Source organism: Palaemon carinicauda, unplaced genomic scaffold (genome assembly GCF_036898095.1).
Source record: "Palaemon carinicauda isolate YSFRI2023 unplaced genomic scaffold, ASM3689809v2 scaffold120, whole genome shotgun sequence".
NCBI classification, from domain to species: Eukaryota; Metazoa; Arthropoda; class Malacostraca; order Decapoda; family Palaemonidae; genus Palaemon; species Palaemon carinicauda.
Window position 1 is genome coordinate 213,964 of NW_027168705.1, and position 11,438 is coordinate 225,401.

Consider the following 11,438-nt stretch of genomic DNA (forward strand, 5'->3'; position numbering starts at 1 on the left):
TAATCGGGTAGTTGAATTGGTAGAATTTCAGAAGTTCAAACTTGCAGCGAATGTTTTTGGGTTGAACAGATTAACATAAGTCTCTTTTTATAGTTTATGTATGACAGATCTGTTTTGATGTTGTTACTGTTCTTAAAATATTTCATTTTAATATTTCATATCTTTTCATAGTTTATTCATTTCCTTATTTCCTTTCCTCACTGGGCTATTTTTCCCTGTTGGAGCCCTTGGGCTTAAAGCACCCTGCTTTCCAACTAGGGTTGTAGCTTAGCTAATAATAATAATAATAACAGTGATAATAATAATAGCATGGCAGGGGAAAAATAAACAAGCCAGTAAACTGTTTGGATAAGGAGAGCTTACAACATTTTTTTCTTTCTAAATTTATGAGTCAGAGCTGTCTTTTCCAGAAGAGGATCAGCAACGAACTTAGGGAAGATTCACTGAAATACCAAATGCATATGAATCTAGAAACTCTGGTTCCATAGAAAAACACCACATGAATTTGCTTGATAATTTATCCGAACTCGAGTACCAGCCCAAAACCGAGGTCCAGTAACTCGGTAACTTTGAGGCAGATATAGTTCAGTAGATCAGCCTGGATGAAACTGAAGTAAAATACTAAAAGCACACATAAGGCCTCTTTAATTCTGGGAAGTAGAGACATACAACACTGCCGCTATCATACAAGCACCACAAACCGACCTAACCTAACCTAGTAGTTCCCGGGTCACAAGCCCTAGCCGGGGGCAAGATCCAGACCCCCTTCGTAGGTCTCTCTCCTACACAAAAAAGCGATGGGCAGCATTCTAAATGATATCTTAACCACATTGTAATAATAAAGTTACAGAGGTTTACCTTAATATTCGCAGTCAATGAAGTCTAAATCCTCGGGTTCTTGCGCCTTCAACCTCTTCCGGGGTGGAGGATTGATGCAGGACTTGAATTTGCGCGACTATAAAACAGTCCACCCAAACTAACCTTTCGTTTCTGTGCGCTTATACCATCACGAACGTATCTGTGGATACCTGTGGGTAGAAAGATGAAATATACATTATAATGTGGAAAAATATTAATAAAAATAAACAAATGTACAATAAAGATTTCTAATTCCATTTACTGTCCCAGAGTAAAAACCAGAAGAATGTTCTACACAGAATAATCTTGTATAATACAGTGCAGTGAATGTTCTGGGCCCAGTTCTGTATTAAGAAAATAACAGCAAAAATATCTTTATACATATATGCATACAATAGATATATATTTCCATCTTATCATCTCCTACGCCTACTGATACAAAGGGCCTCATTAGATTTTACCAGTCGTCACTACCTTGAGTTTTAAAACCAATACTTCTCCATTCCCGATCTCCTGCCTCTCGTACCTGGTGGAGCCCAGTTAAACATTTGGCGGACTAATTCCCCAAACCATCTCCATCTACCCCTTATGTTTCCATCTAGCGTTTGAATATGAAACAGATTTATAAATTTGGGGCATTTGACGTTGAACTGGCGTCCGAAAGTTAATTCAGAATAGGTTCAACTGGGCGAATCTCCCGCTGGTTAGACTGAAGTAAGACTAGGAGAGGTTGGATGGCAAGATTCAAAAGAACTAGATGGAACAAAAGTTAAGTAGAAGACTGAAATGTTCCTCTAGCAATGCCTGCACTCCCACCTACGGGAGTACATGCCTGGTGATTGCCAGACTAGGGTTTGAGTCCCGCGCAAACTCGTTATTTCCTTTGGTCGCTGCAACCCCATCGCCCTTGAGAGCTAAGGATGGGTGGTTTGGGGAAGCCTATAGGTCTACCCGCTGAGTCATCAGCAGCCATTGCCTGGCCATTTTTGGTCCTATCTTGGTGGAGAGGGGGCTTGGGCATTGATCATATGTAGTACATATGCTCAGTCTCTAGGGCATTGTCCTGCTTGATAGGGCAATGCCACTGTCCCTTGCCTCTGCTATTCATGAGCAGTCTTTAAATCTTTACATGTAGATAACACTAATAAATAAAGGACAGTGATGGCCGTTCTATAGCCTAGTAGCTGCTTTGATCATAGCCGTCAAGTTTTGAACCTAAGAAAATGTAGAAATTCATTGCCTACATCAGATATATGGAGTAACATCAGGCATGATTAAAAGGACTGCCCCAATAGTAAAAGCTTTTTACTCAACAGTCAAACATATAAAGTAATGTAGAATAAAGTGGCCAAAAAAAAACACTAATCTTTTTTTATACATGTCATTATCATCACCATTATTATTATTATTATTACTTGCTAAGCTTCAACACCAGTTGGAAAAGCAGGATGCTATAAGCCCAAGGGCTTCAACAGGGAAAATAGCTCAGTGAAGAAAGGAAATAAAGAAATAATCTAAGAGAAATATTGAACAAAATATATTAATAACAGTAACATTAAAATAGATCTTCCATTTAAAGACTATATAAACTTGAATAAAACAGAGGAAAGGAAATAAGAAAAGTGTGCCCCACTGTACCCACAAGCAAGAGAACAAGAGGTTTGGACATTTATAAGAGATATTTATCAACATTTAACATACTGCAGAGACACATTTTACCTGATTTAGCTCTCAAACTATACTAACATACACTTACTGTACACATATGTCATTTAACAAACTTAAATAACACTAGGTTTAGGTTTAAAGGTCGCTCACGAATGGCAGAGGCAAGGGACAGTGACATGGCCCTATCGAGCAGGACAATGCCCTAGAGACTGACCATATTACATATGATCAGCACCTAAGCCCCCTCTCCACGCAAGCTAGGACCAAGGAGGGCCAGGCAGTGGCTGCTGATGACTCAGCAGATAGACCTATAGGCTCCCCTAAACCCCGCATCCTTAGCTCACAAGAATGGTGAGGTTGCAGCGACCAGAAGAACTAACGGGTTTAAGAGGGACGCTTACCCCAGTCTGGCAATCACCAGGCAAGGACGCTACCACCCGGCCACGGGTGATTTGTTCGATATCACTTACTTGAGGCATGCAGATTCATACTAAGTACAGTAATACTTAGTCGCAGATAATGACATAGCATAGATTGACAAAGATTTCCTTAACTGTGATTTTTTAAACACTAACTTCAAAGTTTAATGAGCTATGAAATTGAGAAACTAAAGTAGTGCATCTTTCAGAAGCAACCAGCATTATAACTAACCTCTAAATAATGCCATGAAAAAGTTTATCAAATAATTGCTACTGTTTTCTACACAAATTAAATATATTTCTTAATAAACTAACCTTTTTCAAGGATAATTGGGCTTTGGATAAAACACGGAAAGAGCAAAGTGTATGCCTAATGTCGGATAAACAAACTGGGGTTCTGAATGTACTTTACGTAAACAATAGCATATTATTAATAGCTAAGCCACAACCCTAGTTGGAAAAACAGGATGCTATAACCCCAAGGGGCTCCAAAAGGGTAAATAGCCCAGTGGGGAAAGGAAATAAGGAAACATAGAATAGTGCACCTGAGTGTATCCTCAAGCAAGAGAACTCTAACCCAAGACCATGGCACAGAGGCTATGGCACTACCCATGACTAGAAAACAATGGTTTGATTTTGAAGTGTCCTTCCGATAGAGGAGCAGCTTGCATTGGCTAAAATCTCTCCTACTCTTACCAAGTGGAAAGTAGCCACCGAACAATTATAGTTCAGTAGCTAACCTGTGGGTGAAAAAGAATTTTACTGCACTATAATTGTCCAGTAGCCACTTTCCTCTTGGTAAGGGTAGAAGAGACTGTAGTTATGGCAAGCAGCTCTTCTTGGAGAAGGGCACTCCAAAATCAAACCATTGTTCTCTAGTCTTGGGTAGTGCCATAGCCTCTGTACCATGGTCTTCCACTGTCTTGGGTTAGTTCTCTCTTGCTTGAAGGTACACTCAAGTACACTATTCTATCTAATTTATCTTCCTCTTGTTTTGTTAGTTTTTATAGTTTATATAGATATTTATTTCTATAGTTACTCAAAATATTTTTTTTTCTTTTCCTCACTGGGCTATTTTCCCTGTTGAAGCTCCTGGGCTTAAAGCATCCTGCTTTTCCAACTAGGGGTGTAGCTGAGCAAGTAATAATAATAATAATAATAATAATAATAATAATAATAATAATAATAATAATAATAATAATCCTACATCAGGATAAACACTGATGCTGAAGGATCGTAATCCACAGCAGCATCCTTGGCCTCACTAAAGAGGGCAGGGGACACTACGTCAATAAATTCGTTCACAAAGCTTTGGTCACCATCCTTCGGTACCGGAACTCCAACAACGAAGGATCGGACAAGGGAAGCTCAGGACTTGAAGAAGACACTTCAACTCCTTGCCTTCCTTAGAATTAGAAGCAGACGGAGGGGAATGATCCCTCTTAGCCTTCTTATCCCTACAGCAGCTGAACTTCTCCCATTGCGAGGGCGACTACTCGCTGCAAGAACCACGAGGCAAATTCATAAGACATCTATGTCGACTCTGCTCATGAAGGTGCCAAAAGGGTGACCTTCAAGGCCCAGGCAAGTTGTCATAAGCACTTGCTTAACACTCATAATAGTTATAAGAAAACATTGATATAACACTGTGAGGTCAGTAACGAATGATTAAATGTTATCGTTACAAAGAGCAGAGCGAGGCAGAGTGAACACGCAGCCGTTAGTATCATGACACCGAAGTGCATGGTGGGCCCAAGAGGCAGCCATACCAGACCCTTGATAATTCTTCAATCTGGTCGTAACAAACCTGTGTTCAGAACTAAGCCATATAAATGGAGAAGGTTTATATCCGCATGGCAACAAATTATCTTTCATATCCAGATATTTAGTAACAGGTATAATTAAAAGGCCTGTTCCTACAGTAAAAACCTTTTTTTTTTAAATACTCAGATTCATAAGGTATTCTAGAGGTAAAAATAAGGTCAAATCCTTTTAACGCATGCCATTACATAGGCTTAGACCTTTAGACACTGCAAGGAGAAATTTTACCGACACGCCTACCCAGACGTCATTTACAAATCTTAACACTAGAGCAGTGATTTATTCAAGATCGCTTGCTTCAAGCATGCAGTTCCATATCAATACTTACAGACAATGACATTAGCTTGATTTTTCTTTTTAAACTGTGTCTGTTTTTAAATGACAGCTAATTCATGAGCAAGTTCCTGGATTAATGTTTTAAAAGAGCCATTTCCCCCGCCCAATCTCGTTTCAGTTCCGTCCGATACAAGAGGACGACTCTCCATGAGAGGTGTTCAATCTATACATTACATAAATTTTTTGTAATTTCATATGTTTCAGTATTCAAATATACAGTATTTATAGCTCCCTATATTCTAGGTAGTAGGTTGGCCATGGCACCAGCCACCCATTGAGATACTACCACTAGAGAGTTATGGGGTCCTTTGACTGGCCAGACAGTATTACATTGGATCTTTATCTCTGGTTACGGTTCACTTTCCCTTTACCTACACATAAACCGAATAGTCTGGCATATAGTTTACAGATTCTCCTCTGTCCTCATACACCTGACAACACTGAGATTACCAAACAATTTTTTTTCTCGCGAGGGGTTAACTACTGCACTGTAATTGTTCAGTGGCTACTTCCCTCTTGGTAAGGGTAGAAGACTCTTTAGCTATGGTAAGCAGCTCTTCTAGGAGGACACTCCAAAATCAAACCATTGTTCTCTAGTCTTGGATAGTGCCATAGCCTCTGTACCATGGTCTTCCACTGCCTAGGGTTAGAGTTCTCTTGCTTGAGGGTACACTCGGGCACGCTATTCTATCTGATTTCTCTTTCTCTTGTTTTGTTAAAGTTTGTATAGTTTATATAGGAAATAGTTATCTTAATGTTGTTGCTATTCTTAAAATATTTTATTTTTCCTTTTATCCTTTCTTCACTGAGCTATTTTTCCTGTTGGGGCCCCTGAGCTTACAGTATCCTGCTTTTCCAACTAGGGTTGTAGCTTAGCAAGTAATAATAATAATAATAATACACAGACATATAAAGGTTTAAAGGTCGCTCATGAATGGCAGAGGAAAGGGACAGTGACGTTGCCCTATCAAGCAGGACAATGCCCTAGAGACGGACCATATTACGTATGATCAGCAATCAAGCCCCTCTCCACCCAAGCAAAGACCAAGGAAGGATAGGCAATAGCTGCTGATGACACAGCAGATAGACTTAAGAGGCTCCCCCAAACCACCATCCTTACCTCACAAGGACGGTGAGGAACTAACGAGTTTGAGCATGACTCGAACCCCAGTCTGGCAATCGCCAGGCAAGGACGCTACCACCAGGCCACCACAAGCAAAATTTCTACAAAATACGACTTACAAATAGCTTCTTTGAACCTAATAAGTTTGAAAATTGATGACTTTGCGTATATACCTTAATTCTGATCATACTAATTAATGGGAACAGTGGAAATTGTCAAGAAATAACATTAAAAAAAGATTGTCGTATATAAATATATCATAATGTTGGGTTTTACAACTATATTTTTACCTAATATACAAACTATGAAGACTTATTTGACCATCTTTTAGATTTTATTTCAAAATTACTGGAATCCCAAGGAAAATACTGGAATTCCCAGGTATATACTGGAATCCCAAGGAAAATACTGGAATCCCCTACAATATCACAGCAAACCCTTAGAAATCGATAAATAATAGTTGTTTTTATTAAAATACATTATTTTAATGTTTTTAGCATTTAGATGTTTTATATATTTGCAGGTAGAACCTTGGCTAAGGTTTGTGACCTGGAATGGGGGTCCAGGGGCTTGCCCCCCCACTAGGAGTTGTGACCTGGGAAGGTTTGTGACCTGGAAAGGGGGTCCGGGGGCTTGCCCCCAACTAGGGGTTGTGACCTGGGAAGGTTTGTGACCTGGAAGGGGGGTCTGGGGGCTTGCCCCGACTAGGGGTTGTGACATGGGAAGGTTTGTTTCCTGGGAAGGGGGTCTGGGGGCTTGCCCCCATTAGGGGTTGTGACCTGGGAAGGCTTGTGACCTGGAAAGGGGGTCCGGAGGCTTGCCCAAGGCTTGGGGTTGTGACCTGGGAACTACTAGGTTAGGTTAGGTGGGTTTGTTAGGTTCTGTACCCTTTTATATATTGTGTAACGGCACAAGTGTATAGATATGCTTTAAAATACACATTTTATTTAATTAACTTACTAAAAAATAACGTATTTTAATAAAAACGCATATTATTTATCGATTTCTAAGGGTTTGCTGTGATATTGTAGGGGTCATAGATAAATATATCAAAATGTTTGGGTTTTATAACTATAATTTAACCAATGTTCTGTACACATCTATAATTTCACCAAATATATACACTATGAAGACTTAATTGACCATCTTTCCAATTTTGTTTCAAATTATTGAAGAATAACTTATACTTACAGACAGCTGATGGTAAAATTAATATACCAAAGAGGAAATAAAGTTAAATTTAAATCTATGTTTATTCCCGAAGGAAAGTTACGGGCCGGGCCGGGCCGCCCCCGCCCCCCCCCCCCCCTGCCGGGCACGCCTACCTTATAGATAAGTTAACTCTTTTCGTCCTAGATAATCTATGACTAATTAGCTATGAAATCTAATTAACAATGGCTAATTAACTTATGATATTTGCACGGACTTGACAGACACCTTTGACCAATTGAGGCAAATTTAAATAAGAGGCGGCAGCTTCGAGCTGTCACAATTTCTTACAAAGATTTTGAAATAACTTACGTTATGTTATCTTTGGCAGGGATGTAAGTGACACAATATGTCGTATCCTTTAAAATGGTGACACTATGGGTCCTAGATCCTGCGTGTCTAATTCCTAAGGGCGTCTGGTGAAATCAACTGGAGAAGTGGAGAGGTAAACACCGGGGCCGGGCTGGAAGGACATTGTTGCCAGGTGGTTTAATGCAAAAATCCCCCAAAACTCACGATAAAAAATGCCCATTTCCATAAATATATTTTTCTTCTGATTATGTAGGCTTTACTCATACAGAAATTACTCATCATACTTCATATAGAATGCAGTTAACTAATTGCAACAATATAAAGATATAATAATTTTCGTTTCTTCTTCATAGAAATTTGTACAAAATACTCAAATCTATGGATAAATTCTCATATCTGGTAACACTGCTGGAAGGGCGATCTTTTTCAGTTTATCACTATTATTATTAATATCATTATCATCAGCTAAGCTACAACCTTAAAATAGATCTTCCATACAGTTTTTATAAGATGGAGAAAGATATCGTTGAAAAGAGGAATAAAAATCCCACAATTGTGTTTAACAGAATTTTGATTTTCCTCTTTCTTTTTTTCATGAAGAAAATCAAGAAAAACATTATTTAAAAAAGAAGGAAAATCGAAAATCTGTCACAGAATTATTCGAATTATAAAGAAGTTTTGATGGTATGATTTTCAATACAATTATTGTCATATTTGAGGAGAAATATGTACGTAATTTCTTTATAATTCTGATTTTTGCTAATAAATCAAAAAGTTTTTGATCAAATGACTTGAAATTTTTACATGATGAAGTTATTATATCCGTCTGAAACATATATAGAAATTGTGTATTTTGAATCATTAGAAAAAAATACAGAACGAAAAATATGCTGATTAAAACCATTATGAAATTCATTTCAAAATGAACTTCAAAGCCTAGGTATCCATAATACTGTAGTTATCATTCATGTAATAAAAAATAGATGTTCTTTTATGCAAAACGAATCAAATAGATCATATAGGAATAGAGCCGACACATTTCTACTCGCCATCCTTTGACGAGCAACTGCTACTGCTAGTAGCAGTTGCAACTTGCTACTTGCTCGTCATATTCTGTAATTGTAATTATAGACGTCAGTTGAAAATCTAATTAAAAACTTAATGAGGGTTTTGAGAATAACACTAATGAGATGATTAATATCAAAATGAAAGAATGAAACTATTTGCGAGTTTAATAATAACGAAATTCTATTGCAAATCATGAACTCGGTTGAGGCAACTTCAGGCCAGCTGTCATGGTGCTGCCATTCGACGCTGTCAGACGTACGATATTCCGAAAAAAAATCTGCTTTGGTTAAATACTTGGCTTAATTGCCTGGCCTAAAGAAGCTTGGCTTAATTGCCTGGCCTAAGGAAGCTTGGCTTAATTGCCTGGCTTCATAATGCTTTGATTAAATGAGGTAGTGGTGAGGAGGGTCGTAGGAACCTTGCTGGCTTCTGTTTATCTCAAAAGTGGAAGTTGGCTCAACCCACCTGATAAGCCCTTTGCTAAAGGCGAAACCCTCATATGGTGTGTTTTAAAAATATATATATATATATATATATATATATATATATATATATATATATATATATATATATATATATATATATATATATAATTTTGCATGTAAATAAGAAACAAAATAAGATATAATAAGGTGTCCGAGTGTAAATTCAAGCAAGAGAACTCTAACCCAAGACAGTGGAAAACCAAGGTAGGCTACATTGTATTATTAGCATGAACTAAATTAAAACTTTAATTTCTGGTGTTGTCAGAAACCAATCAAAATAAATTTGTAATTTAAACTTATGTTTAAAGGATTTTTAGGATGTTTATAACTTACTCTTTAAAGAATGACAGAGGCAAGGGAAAGTGACAATACCTTTGGAGGACAATGCCCTAGAGACTGACCATATATACACATGATCATCACTCAACCCCCTCCACCCATGCTAGGACCAGAGAAGGCCAGACAATGGCTGCTAATGACTCAGCAGGTAGACACATAGATTGCCTCAAACCATCCCATCCATAGCTCTCAAAGATGGCGATATATACTAAATTTAAACAGCTCGTTGGGCCAGATGTTTTTGTATATATAAGAGAGACATTAGTCTCTGCAAGTTTTAGAGTTCCTGATAAATAAATACAGCTACTTTTTACTCCTAAATTTCAGAGAGTTCCCTTTAGTTATCAGAAAATATTAACATTATTAATTCACACCAATCTAACTATATAGTTTATTTGAATATCAAATTATAGGCTACTAATGTCAATATTACAACATCAGCTGGGAGAATTTTCATAGCATAAGATTAATCAACAGGTTTCATTATCTGTTTAATATTTACCTAAATAGTATACTACAGCTTCACACACACACACACATCTATGATCGTACCCAAAACAGATCATTCCTTTAAATAATTACATTATACTTTAAATGTAACAAAATACGAACTAAAGTCATGTGGTTTATTCACTATCTAAGCTCATTATAGCAATAGTATACATTGAATGTCCAATATTAGCGATTTTCAGTGCCTCGCTCAAACCAGCAAACAAAATTATTCAGTCATTTAACTAACGCATCCTACTATTGGTGACGTCACTAAAACGTATTTTCCCAATAAAAACACCGATTTAGTAATTAGAATGTATCCTTTTGATAGATTATGTTATATGAACATCTTATAAGGCCCATCTCTATATATTTTGCTGATATATATCTTTAATTTCCCATAAAATGATAAATCTTCAGCCACGCCTCTCCCAACTAGACATCGTAGCCAGACACAGTTTATTACTCTTTCGAATTTGACGTATTTATTTAACTTACGGTCTTTAATAAGAGCCTTTATTTGTTTATTTAAAGAAGTACTAACTTTTATAAGGTAATTTTTGTAAAATCTAATTATCTGAGTCCCACTTCATCTGATATACGTATATGTATTTCTTCCCCCTAGGTCTGGCACTTAATTTCATTCATAAAAGTACAGTTCTATGACGTCACATATAACCAACAATCACAGCAAAAGACGAATCAGCCAATGAGACAATAGATATTTCCCTGTAAATATACATAAGGCGAGAGGGTTCCTCTACTCTATGGACTGGTGTTGACAAACAGATAAATAGTGGTAAAGCTTTTTGAACTTTTAATGGAATAAAGTAACTGGGTTTCTCGAACAGCCCATAAATCGCAGGAACTATCTCTCTTGGCGGGATATTCAAGTCCTCTGATTGGCTGTATCTTCTAAGCTCTGATTGGTTGTTGCCTTTGATTACAAACTCACACCTCATGTCTAACATCGTAGCCAAAACCTAGTTAATTATTTCTTCAAAAAAAGACGTATTTATTCAGCTTAAGCAATTGAACGAGATTCATTATTTATTTTATTATTAAATCAATTCTATCATAAGCTTGTTTTTATGATATATATAATTTATAAGACCTAATTCATCTGCAATATGCATAGATATTTCACTCCTACCGAGTCGAATTCATTCATAAAAATACTATTGCCTGACGTCACATACAACTACCAATCACAGCAGAGGACGTATCAGCCAATGAGAGGCCAGACATTTTCCCGCTCAAAATGCATAAGGCGAGAGGGTTCCTCCAACTTATGAGCTGCTGTTGACC

At 37.4% G+C, this 11,438-nt stretch overlaps 1 long non-coding RNA gene across 1 annotated transcript; it reads right to left on the bottom strand.

Moving 5' to 3' along the window:
- Positions 1-905: 905 nt before the first annotated feature.
- On the bottom strand, positions 906-7,873 carry LOC137635405 (uncharacterized). The gene is made up of 2 exons (XR_011042664.1): positions 7,747-7,873; positions 906-1,028 (listed from the first exon to the last, which is right to left on the bottom strand). It is a non-coding gene; the product is annotated as an uncharacterized lncRNA (long non-coding RNA).
- Between the last annotated feature and the right edge of the window lie 3,565 nt (positions 7,874-11,438).